Here is a 12,396-nt window from a genome sequence, read left to right on the forward strand (position 1 = left end):
AGCTTGTTTGAGAAGTTGTCTGTATGTTGGATAAAGGAATATGGAGATGTGGTCAGCCTTACCAAAGTGGGGTCTTGGAACAGCCTTCAAAGCACCTTTCATGTTGCTGTAGACTTGGTCTAGGATGTTATTTTCCCTTGTGGGAAAGCTCACATGCTGGTAATATTTGGGGAGGACAGTCCTGAGGTTACAGTGGTTGAAATCGCCAGATATAATGAATACAGCGTCTGGGTGTTTGGTCTCGTGTTTATCAATGATGTCATGCAGGAGGCCTAGTGCATTAGCAGTGTTAGCTCGTGGTGGGATGTAAACAGCAGTTAAATACACAGCGCTAAACTCACGAGGCAAATAAAAAGGTCTGCATTTCACCATCAGCAGCTCAATGTCCTGCGAGCAGTGCTTTTCCATCGTCTGTACGTCTGTGCACCACCGTTTGTTTACGTAAACACAGACGCCGCCACCTCTGTGTTTACCAGACGCTAAAGTCCGATCTCCCCGGTAAGCAGCAAATGTTTCCAACTGGATCGCCGAGTCCGGTATATCCTCCGTCAGCCAGGTTTCTGTGAAGGTGAGGACACAGCATTCCCTGATCTCACGTTGAGCTGTAATCCTTGCTCGTAGTTCGTCCATCTTGTTTTCAAGAGAGCGGACGTTGGCTAGCAGCAGGCTTGGTAGCGGTGGCCTCGTCGCTCTAGCTTTTAGCCTAGCATGCAGGCCGGCTCGCTTGCCTCGTTTACGCCTCGGATGCTTTGCTCGCCGGGTATTCAGCTCACCAGGTCCGCAGGCTGCTGCGTTCTCCCGGCGCAGAAGAAAGGCAAAGTCTGAGAGGCTAAATGAAAGTTCATGGTGAACCCTGCCGATGTTCAAAAGTGTCTCTCTGTTGTAATGTACTGCGTGAGTGTGTTGAATGTCCCAAATGAACAATAAAATAGCAAAAAATAGAAAAACACGGGAGAGTGTCACAGAGACGTCTGCCACGGAGGGCGCCATCTTTGATCTTATCTTTACCTACTGATGGCGCAGTATCAGGAGCAACTGTGGGTTCAAGGATACTTCGACATGATCCATGAACATCGTTGGGAGACGACCACTCTACCTGAGCCATGCCGTCCCATGTATTGAACCGTTTTGGTTCTGCATGTGTGTTTCAGTCCACTTGCATACCGTTTTGGTTATAGTTTATGCTATTAAATGTATTACTAGAGAGGCCTAAGCTCTTCACGCAGAACTAGAAAGAACTAGCCAGAAAGTTATACCAGCGCTTTATGAAAAACCTAAAAGTGATGTCGTCAATGAGGGATCATGTGTCCGCTTTTTCACTTATGACAGATGGTTGGACTTCATGTGCAACAGAGAGCTATTTAACTATTTATTTTTCATGACAGTGATTTTGACAATGATTGATTATGTTTCAGTATCAGAGAAATAACTGTCAGTTTCAAAGTGAATCATAGTTTTGATAGAGGACAAGTTGTGAAGGTGAGACATTGACTCAGCATCTGCTCGCCAACTGTTAACATAACATAACAACCTCCACCATCTCTGGCTTTAATTAGCTGCAGTGTTACTCCCTAATTTGTGAAGGTGCATTCAGATACTAATGATTACTTTTTTAAAGAAGTTTGCTCAACACTGATAAGCCGTCTATTTTTTTTATTGCTAAACATCTCAGTCTTCACTCTTTCATGCAAGCTGAGGTTGTCTTCTAATGAATGTGCAGCCTATAGTACTGACAGTACAGTCATTGGCTCCCCTTTCCCTTCAGCATCTTTCTGCTTCTGCTTGAATTGGCAATGATGTGTTCATGATATAATGATGAATTATTGCATATTTCAGTGTCTCCTGCAGTGCTATGATCCCTGTTCTTTCTCCATATATCCGGTTATATCTGGTCAAAGTTTGCAATAACGTTGAAATTGCAACGAGCCTCACTGTCATATATCTTATATGTGCAATTTCTGTCTCAGTGCTTTATTAGAGGATATTTTTAGTGTCTTGGAGACAGCGGCTTGTCGCTGTGGCTGTGCCAGACCTCCAGCACACCCTGTGATAAAAACCAAACAATAGAAGTTTGACATATTCAGCAAAAAACAAAAAAGAAATATTCACTGGCTGTCAGAGTCGCAGAACAAAGACCAGATTGCTACCTTTGGAGAAATATGTTTGTAAAACAATATTAAACATTACTGCACTGTTTAACTGTGAATTTGGGACTAGCAGCAATACTGTATGTACAGTATGCAAGTTTTTCTACACAGTTCAACAGGTTGTAATCATTTTTTTTTACTCCATCGTTCCTTGGATTAGACACTCCATTACTTTGTTTTGGAGCGTATGTGGCATTGATATACACAGTATACACTAGGTCCCCTACTAACGAACATCCGACATACGAACTTTCGGAGATACGAACACCACCGACTGGTCTATTTTTTCATGATTTTTTTCAAAAATTGCCATATTTTGTCATTTAAATTTTTTCGAAATACAAAGGCGCTATTTTTGTTTTGCGCGCCATTCCGCCGCTACGAATGGTGGGTAGCAGCATCCCTCTTGCGCGATCTTTCTCAGTTCGTCTGCACTTGTCGCTGATAACATCTCGGAGCACGCCGTTTGTACCCCATTCGATATTTTACAGAGACGTTTGTTATCCGTTATCATGGCTGATAAATCGAGTGCAAGTGCTAGTAGTAGTGGCAAGAAACGTCAAGCAATTTCTATGGAAACGAAGGTGGCCATCATAAAGAAATTAGACCGTGGCGAGAAAATGGCTAATGTAGCGCGTGCCTATGGAGTGAATCGGTCAACCATAGGAACAATTTACAAAGGCAAAGTTCATATTATAGAACATGTGAAGACTTCTGTACCAATGGCATCCACTATCATTTCAAAGAGGAGAGGCAAATGCATGGGAGAGATGGAAAAACTCCTGTGTATGTGGCTGGAGAACATGAATCAACGGCGCATACCTGTTTCCCTTTCGTTGCTCCAGGAAAAGGCTAGAAGCCTTTTTGAAGATGTGAAGGCGAAGGCAGGAGAGGATGCTTCTGAAGAAGGCACTTTTGTGGCTAGCCATGGTTGGTTTTCTTGTTTTAAACAGCTAGCAAATTTGCGCAACCTTAAATTAAAATGTGAGCTTGCAAGTGCGGATAAAAAGGCTGCCGAAGAATTTCCTTCTATCCTAAAGGATATCATCGATGCTAATGGATACACTCCCCAACAAATCTTCAATGTCGATGAAATGGGCCTTTTTTGGAAGAAGATGCCAACGAGGACCTACATCAGCCGCGAGGAGAAAAGTACGCCCGGGTACAAGGCGGCCAAGGATCGACTCACGCTGATGCTTGGCGGAAATGCGTCTGGTGACTTTAAGGTGAAGCCTCTCCTTGTTTACCATGCTGCAAACCCCAGAGCACTTAAGAACGTGACCAAGAGTTCATTACCCGTTATTTGGGTGTTTAACAACAAGGCCTGGGTAACTCTTGCCATTTTCGAGGATTGGTTCTACCACCACTTTATCCCTGAGGTCAAGCTGTATTGTCGCGAGAACAAGATCCCATTCAAGATTCTTTTGATACTTGATAACGCACCCGGGCATCCACCGCACTTGGACGACTTCCACCCAGATGTTAAGGTGGTCTATCTCCCAACACCACCTCTATCATAGAGCCGATGGATCAAGGTGTGATTTCCAACTTTAAAAAATATTACACCCGACGGACGCACAGACAAGCACTTCAAGCCGTGGACCGAGAGAACACCGAGGCGACTCTTCGTGACTTCTGGAAGTCGTATAACATCTACGACTGCATCAAGAATATCGATGCTGCGTGGCGTAAGGTCACTCAATCAAATATGCACGGTGTATGGAAGTATCTGACCCCACAGTTTTGCCACAACTGTAAAGGTTTCGATCCACAGGAGGAGAGCAAGAATGTGGTTGCCAACTTGATAGAGATCAGCAAGAAGCTGCAGATCAACTTGGTGGAGGATGATTTTGAGGAGCTTTTCAAGTCGCATTCAGAGGAGCTAACCAATGAAGAACTTATGGAGTTGGAGGAGATGCAGCGCCAACAGCAGGAGGAGGAAGCGCAAGAAGAAGAAACACTTCCCATTAAGAAGTTTGACACAAAGCTTCTTTCGTCTGCCTTTTCAAAATTTGAAGAGGGGTTAATGCTTCTGGAGGGTCAAGACCCTAATGTTGAGAGGTTCTTGAAGGTCTCAACCAGTATCAATGACGCTCTACAGTGCTACCGTATCATCTATGAGGAGAAGAAAAAGAAGACCATACAAACTTCCATTGAAAGCTTCTTCAAACGGACATCTGCAACTCCTGCACCTTCGTCGCCAATTCCTTCCACCTCAGTAGTTTCCCCTGAAATACCTCTTTTGGAAGAGTCTAACGATGACGACGGTTTGTCCTTTCTTCAATAGTTCCTCCTCCTCGTCCACCACTACCACCAACGATGTATGCTCGACCACTCCTCTTCAAAGGTAAATAACATTTATCATTACGTATTATTATATCATTTTTATTATTATTAATGTTTTTTTCATTAATTATCCTGGTTTAATATTACTACTGCATCCAAAGTCATATTTACATACATACACATATACTGTATATGTATACACGTACATGTAGCACCTACATCATTGGTAATATTACCTTTTCCCCTACTTAAGAACAATTCAACATAAGAACGGTCATCTGGAACCAATTGTGTTCGTTAGTTGGGGACTTAGTGTATAATATAATCACAGGCAATCAGCTGTAATATAGTAATTTATTTAATTTGACTTCACATTAGCAATGCATTGTTAAATTAATTAGCATTTTGCAGTGTTTTTCATTATTCTATGCCAGTGGTTCTCAATTGTTTTCTGTCATCCCCCTAGGGCAGTGGTTCCCAAACTTTTTACAGTCGTGTACCCCTTCATACATTTGAAATACTATTGACAAATACTTTATCTGCTCAAAACACTGTATGAATTGCTGGCACCAGCATGGGACAAACATGATTAAAGACACTAACAAACCTGCCAACCATGAAAAAAATGTAATTGTAGTATATGGTATTGTTCTCCCCCCCTCGACTTGTAACCTGAAGAGATGCTGAAACATACTCTAGGGTCACGTGTCACATAGCACATTATTAACAAGTCACTTTTATGTAACATTTAACAATATTGTACAAGGTACTAGGTCATACTGTGAGGCATTTATTTTCTTATGCTCCTCTAAATAATAACTAAAAATGTGAGCAAGAGCTCTGAATATAATGCAGTGCAGTGATACCACAATAATAAACATATTACCTCCCATACCCATCAAAAGAGAGCCTTACCTAATTGAGCTACATGGCAGCTGCTCGGGTTCAGCCTTTTTAAATTTTTTTTATAACATTTCCAGATGGTGCCAACATGTCAGCAGCATCAAACATTTTTCGTAAAAACGCTGGAGAACCAATAAAAACCCAGCCCAGCATCATAAATAATACAATCATGAATTAGCAGCACAATCAACTTATGGTGGAATCATGCTATTTTCACAGTAACGACAAGTTCATTTGAGGGTGAACAAACATTTGACCAGTTTAAATATTGCAAGTTACTCTGAAACTGAGCTAATGTATGAAAGCCGCACCCACTAAATTTAAAAGAGACAAAAAAGATGTGTACATATACAGGCTGCACCTGTCTATAAGCCACAGGTGTCCATGTCATCTGGGGTAGTCAAAACGCTCCCCAATGGCAAAGCTCCGGTGGTTGACGAGTTTCGCCCTGAATTCCCCAAGTTTCTGGATGTTGAGGGACTGTCTTGGCTAACACGTCTCTTCAACATTGCGTGGAAGTCGGGAACAGTACCTCCAGATTGGCAGACGGGGGCAGTGGTCCCATTTTCAAGAAGGGTGACCGGAGGGTGTGTTCCAATTATAAGGGGATCACACTCCTCAGCCTCCCTGCGAAAGTCTATTCCAGGGTGCTGGAGAGAAGGGTACGAGCGTTAGTCGAACCTCAGCTACAGGAGGTGCAATGTGGTTTTCGTCCCAATCGCAGAACACTGGACCAGCTCTACACCCTTACGAGGGTACTGGAGGATACATGGGAGTTTGCACAACCGGTCTACATTCGGCATTCGACCGTGTCCCTCGCGGTGTCCTGTGGGTAGTACAGGATTGGTGGCACGCTAATACGTGCCCTTCGGTCCTTGTACAACCGGAGCAGGAGCCTGGTTCGCATTGCCAGCAGTAAGTCGAACCTGTTTCCGGTGAACGTTGGCCTCCGCCAAGGCTGCCCTTTGTCACCGATTCTGTTCATAATTTTCATGGACAGAATTTCTAGGCGCAGCCAAGGCGTTGAGGGAGTCCAGTTTGGGGGCCTTAGGATCTCGCCTCTGCTATTTGCAGCCAATGTGGTCCTCATGGCCTCATCGGGCTCTGACCTTCAGTGTTTACTGGGGAGGTTTGCATCTGGGCAAATCCGAGGCCATGGTTCCCTGGTGAGGTGTTCTGGGCATGCCCAGCCGGGAGAAGGCCCCAGGGCAGACCTAGGACACACTGGCGAGATTATGTCTCACAACTGGCCTGGGAACACCTTGGTGTCCTCCCGGTGAAGCTGGAGGAGGTGGACGGGGAAGTCTGAGCTTCCCTGCTGAGACTGCTGCCCCTACGACCAGGACTCGGACAAGTGAAAGAAAATGGATGGATGGAAAGATGTTACACAGAAAGATTTTTTAAAACTTTTAGTGAAATAAATGTTTTTTTCCAAAAAGTGAATAACAGTGCGTAAAACACAGCTAGTTAAACAGTGCTAAAGAGTGAGTGTAACATGAATAGTTTAACAGTAACCTACCACAAAATAAATTCATCACCGTCCTCCTCTTCCTCCTGGGAACTAAAACCCACTAAAGTTGTTTTCTTTAGCATCACAATTGAACAGCTTCATAATTTCTTCGTCACACACTTAGTCAGTCTCTCGCTCCCTTTTGTTGTCACTCTTGGAGTCACTTTTGTCTTGAGCCAAATTAGCCATTTAGCTTGAGTTATCCTCTTCATCACGCAATAGTCCCGCCTTTCAAACCCTGTTGGTAATAGTGGACTGTTGGGAGGTCCAAGCAGTCCAAACAGAAGCTGTAGTAATTCTACACTTGATCAAACTTACTTAAGATGTGTCAGCGATTGCTGCATAAGACTTCAAAACGTGATAGTAGCGTCCACTTCACTCATCCACGTCACTACTTCCAGACGCTGCAGTCTGAGCATCATGGGCTTATTATGGCTTATACACCGGCAACTACGGTACACTGGTAATGTGCTGTGTTTGTTTACAGGAGCGCTCATGGTTTTGCTATTGTGTGATGCTGTTGTGTTCTTCCTATTAAAATAATAATTAGACAAAGCTAGACATCTCCACAAAATTCAATCACAATTACTCAATGATTAACAGGGAAAATAATAAGGCATTCACTCACTCGGTCCTACCTGAACCCTAAATGTGGCTTTGTTCCTAGTAAGGGTTAGGATTAGGGTTATGATGTTGTACAGTCTTTGGGCTAATATGAGCTAATGAGTAACTGGGACAGGGTTTTTGCAAGCAGCCCAGTTGGCAGTGATGCGGCTCCTCTGACTGGCTGACAGTAACTGAGTGTGTGCCATGAATTACTCTCAATGACTGCACATTACAACCACACACCACCTCCTGGGATCTCCTTTCCCTGACAGTAGTTGTAACTGGAGTCTTATCAGACAGTAGTTTTAAGATTATGTGTAAACATGGGACAGGGTGTGTGTGTGTAGGGGGGGAGTGGGGGGGCGTGGCTGGTGGAAGTCAACATTTGTATTATTATGACCTCACAGGATAAGCCCCAGTGGTTTTAATTGCATCTCATTTAAGCGTGAAATTCAATTTACTGTTTTTAAGCGCAACTCTTAATGCAGCCATAAAATGTCACTTATATGAATATTGTATTTAATCAAATAGTGGATGGGGTGCGGTTAGTTATAACTGTAGCTGTCTATCACTGCCGTTTAACGATCCTATCTGCCTTCATCTAAATATTTATGTCAGTGTCATGAGGCGGAAAATTGTCGTTTTTTGGCCATGGACGGTAGATAGAACAGCATCAGTGATGTCCAAATATGTCTCACAAACACCTAATTCAACCCATCTTACAAAACAGCAAAGGCCTGAGTAATGTCTGCTTAAGTTTGAGTAATTATTGAAATGGCTGAAAAAATGGCTGAAAAAGTACATCTATCAACATCCAGTTTGTGTGTTATATAAGGCCAACATCCACCCATTGCAGTTGTAGCTCCTGGACAGTCCACATACTGAAGCTCCTTTTAAAATTACATTTGAATCACTATTATCTTGGTATACTATTATTTGGATCACTATCAAACTTGGAGATCCTTGGAGGTGTGTGTTGTCATAAAGAACTCAACTATGATACATGGTACTATGTGTTATAGTAAAGGTAATTGCAGAAAAATTACGTGTTTCTTTGATGTGTGCCATTTCTTTATTAAATTGGACAATGATTGACTACAGAATAGTGTCTATTAGAGCCACTGCTTTAGAAAGGCTGCATTCATTTGGAAATATCGTCTAATGCACAGAGTTCTAGGGACGGCACGATGTTACATATCATGGTAAATATGCTAATAATGCAGCCTGAGGAAACAATCAGGAACCTCAAGAGTGGATGATGAGCCATCAGTGGAAAGCAGAGCAAAATCAGCATACATAAATCAACATAAAACAGCACTTTAATCACAGTCAGAGGGAATACAGTTTTTGTTTAAGTTTCTGTTGAACAGCAGAGGATGTCACTGGGAGTAGTCTAATGGTCTAAGCCAGGGTTCTGCAATCTGCGGCTCTTTTATTCTTCTGCTTTGGCTATAGCTGGTTTATGCTTCTGTGTAGTTGCTATGCCGTCCCTTTGACGTCATCATGAGCCTTTCAAAGTTCTGCGTCGGAGTTAAGCACATGTCGTGCAATTCTCCACCCAAAGTGTTAGGGGCACTGTTTTCTGGTGAGTCAACTCGATGACAAACCATGACACTGGTTAACTATTTAGCTTGTTAGCTTCCTTTATTGCTAATGAGCAATGGCAATTAAAGAGAGTGGTACTGCAACTGAAAATAATTAGTGCGTTACAACATATTTTTTGCAAATCCGAAATCAGTGGAGAAGGCATTTGCAAAGGTGGGCTGTATGCTCAATGTTCAGCCACTAATAAGGAACGTGAGCTGGGTTTAAACCTTTGTGAGACTAGGGTTAATATACTATAATTTGCAATGTATATTTCTATTCAATTGTAATAAAGCTCTCCATTACTGTATTTTAAATATAACAGATGAACATAAATTTATTTACAGTGTGTACACACAAAATCAAAATGACCCTTTCTGATGAAAAGAGTAAATTCAAATAAAATGTCTGAAATATCAAATAAAGTTTCCCAAATAAAACACCAGATCTCGTTCGTGTGTTCTGCGTCTTTCCCTCACTCTCCAAAATGACCTCTGTCACAATAAAGTGAGCAAAAATAAAGCACAATAATAACTCAAAGTGTCCAAACAGTACCACTATTTAGTTTCCCAGTTTAACCCAGTTCAAGCTTAGTTTACCCAGTTGCAGGCCTGTGTCGTTGCTTAGGTGCAGTGAGGCCTACAAACCAAAATGGCCACTTCTCTCAAGAAAAGCACAAAATAATAGCATGTGTACAATAAGTCAATCGGGTACTCACGAATCCTTATGAGTGCTTAGGGATACCGGATAACGTGAGGATATGCATAAACTCCACTGAGCTACCATGAAACCCTGCATCATGTTGAATTAGCATTAGCTTTAGCTGGATACACATCATAATGCTAAATTATTGTACCAAGGCCTAATCACATGTGCAATGCTAGGCTAACTAGCAACTGCTACATGACATTACGTTTCCATACTTCTACAGCTACAACAAGTAGTTACAGCATATATTCACCTTTTGCAGTTCAGAAGAAGTTAATATCAGGACCACAGGTAGTCGACCTTTGATGATAAACTTACTTGTTATTAGTTAACGATATGTTGTTGTGCACTCTCCCGACGATAACGTCTCTGTGCTTCCAGCTCCCTCTGTCTAACCTACACTTGTTCTTGGTCCCGCCCCCAATACTTTGGATTGGCTGTCACATTTACAGAGACCCAATGACAATAAAGACATGAAAAAAAAATATGATGGGTAAAAAAGGGTAAAAAAAACAAACAAAAAACGAATGAACTTTGCGAGGGAACGCAAAACTGTTTTGCGAGGGAACGCAAAAGAGACTGTGGTAAAGATGGAGACATATTGACATATTCAAACGTCCGGGATGAATAACTCCCAAGTGAATGGTTCTAACACAGCAAACATACCTCTTTCCCACCGTGCAACACAGACAAACAGCTACAAGCCACTTTTGATCAAAACGAGCCGTCTTCTGTGCAGTCTGACTTCTATTGATCTCCAGGAGCGTAGGGACCGTCTACAAATGTCTTCTTCTTCATCTGTATTATGGCGGTTGGCATCAATGTTGCCAACTCCTCAGTAAGACAAGTTTCTATTGACTGTCCTGAAAGGCCATAGATGACGTCGTTGGCTAGTTTGCATGTTTTTTGCAAATTATGTTGTAAGAGATGTGTCAGGAGTGGCGGATGCCACAGCAAGAAAAATCGGATCCCAACGCAAGACGAGGGCAACTTCTAAATACAAAAATAAAGTTGAATAACAAAAGGTGACCAAACAGGCAAAGTACAAACAAAGGAAATCCACTTTGACAGCAGAAGGCTGTCAGGAAAAAACTGGAAGTAACAACGAAAAAACACTGAAGGCAAACCAACAGGAAAACACTACGAAAGTACAGAGCAGGTAAATGCAGGCAAAGGTAATGAGCCAGAGAGCAGGGCAAGGGTAGTGGAGCCGGACTGAGCGGGAGCAAGGAACAGGAGGTCAGGGAGTACAATCTGGCAAGGATCAGGTGCTGCTGCCTTGCTTAAGAGGAGTCCAGATTGCTGATTGCCCGCAGGTGCGCTCCGGCGTCTCCGCCCATGCCGGCTGAGGTGCACTGCGGACAAATGGCAGACAGGCGGCAGCAGAGCGACAAGCAAAGCGTGACAAGATGTAGGAAAAAAACATAAGTATGATAGATGAACATAAATATGATAGATTAACAAAGTAAATAAAAACACGTTTATTATGTTAACAACTACAAAAATATATAAGAAGCAACAAGTTAGTGAAAATGGACATAATTTTTATTAGGTTGTTAATAAATTCACCTCTGTAATCTGAAGGACCACAAAACTCACCTCACACATCAGTGACTCCTTCCCGGTACTACTACAGCAAAGACTTTGGGAAAATGTGCTTTTAAATGATTTTTGGGAATTTTCATAAGAATTATCCATCCATCCATTTTCTATACCACTTCTCCTCTTTAGGGTTGCCGGGACATGCTGGAGCCTATCCCAACTGACTTCGGGTGACACTATCGCTAATAAATTCAATTGTGTCACATGTCCGTTCAATAACTTCACTTCTGTGAAGAGTAAGACCACAAAATTCATCTCACTAATCAATGGCCAAGTGAAGCTATTGAACGGGGATGTTACACAATTGCATTTATTAAATAATAACATTTCCCCAAAATTATTTAAAAGCACATTTTCCCAAAGTCTTTGCTGTAGTGTGAACAGGAGAAGGCCACTGATGTGTAAGGTGAGTTTTGTGGTCCTACACGTTACAGAAGTGAATTTATTAACAACCTAATAAAAATTGCCCTAAATTATGCAAAAGTCAATTTTCACAAACTTGTTGCTTCGTAAATATATTTGTAGCCAATGACGCCATATATCGCCTTTCAGAACAGCCAATAGATACTTGTCTTACTGAGTTGTCAACATTGATGCCAACCGCCATAATACAGAAGAAGAAGAAGAAGAAGACATTTGTAGACGGTCCCTGCGATCCGGTCTCGCTGCCGGCTTCTCCTGGAGATCAATAGAAGTCAGACTACACAGATCACGTTTTGATCAAAACTGGGTTGTCTTTTTGTCTGTGTTCACGGTTGGAAAAAAGAGGTATGTTTGCTGTCTTAGAACCATTCACTTGGGAGTTATTGATCCCGGAAGTTTAAATATGTGAATATGTTTCCAGCTTTACCATGTTTACCAGTTTATCAGTTTTGCGTTATCGCGCAAAAGTTCGTTCTTTTTTTTTTTTACCCATCATATTTTTTTTTTCTCCATGTCCCCTCTGGGGCTCCGTAAGGTAGAAATATGTCCGAGTAAGCAAATGAAATAGGCTGTTCATCAGCTGATGAAATATTTAATCCCACAGCCTTTAAAAGTCAAAATCTTGGG

The 12,396-nt window shown here is 42.2% G+C and overlaps 1 protein-coding gene and 1 pseudogene across 7 annotated transcripts in view; both read left to right on the forward strand.

The window, feature by feature from the left end:
• Positions 1-12,396, forward strand: part of gramd1bb (GRAM domain containing 1Bb) — a 132,585-nt gene that overhangs the window by 13,756 nt on the left and 106,433 nt on the right. The window lies entirely within an intron of this gene.
• Positions 2,768-10,139, forward strand: LOC129191439 (tigger transposable element-derived protein 1-like; annotated as a pseudogene).

This window comes from Dunckerocampus dactyliophorus, chromosome 12, assembly GCF_027744805.1.
Source record: "Dunckerocampus dactyliophorus isolate RoL2022-P2 chromosome 12, RoL_Ddac_1.1, whole genome shotgun sequence".
NCBI classification, from domain to species: Eukaryota; Metazoa; Chordata; class Actinopteri; order Syngnathiformes; family Syngnathidae; genus Dunckerocampus; species Dunckerocampus dactyliophorus.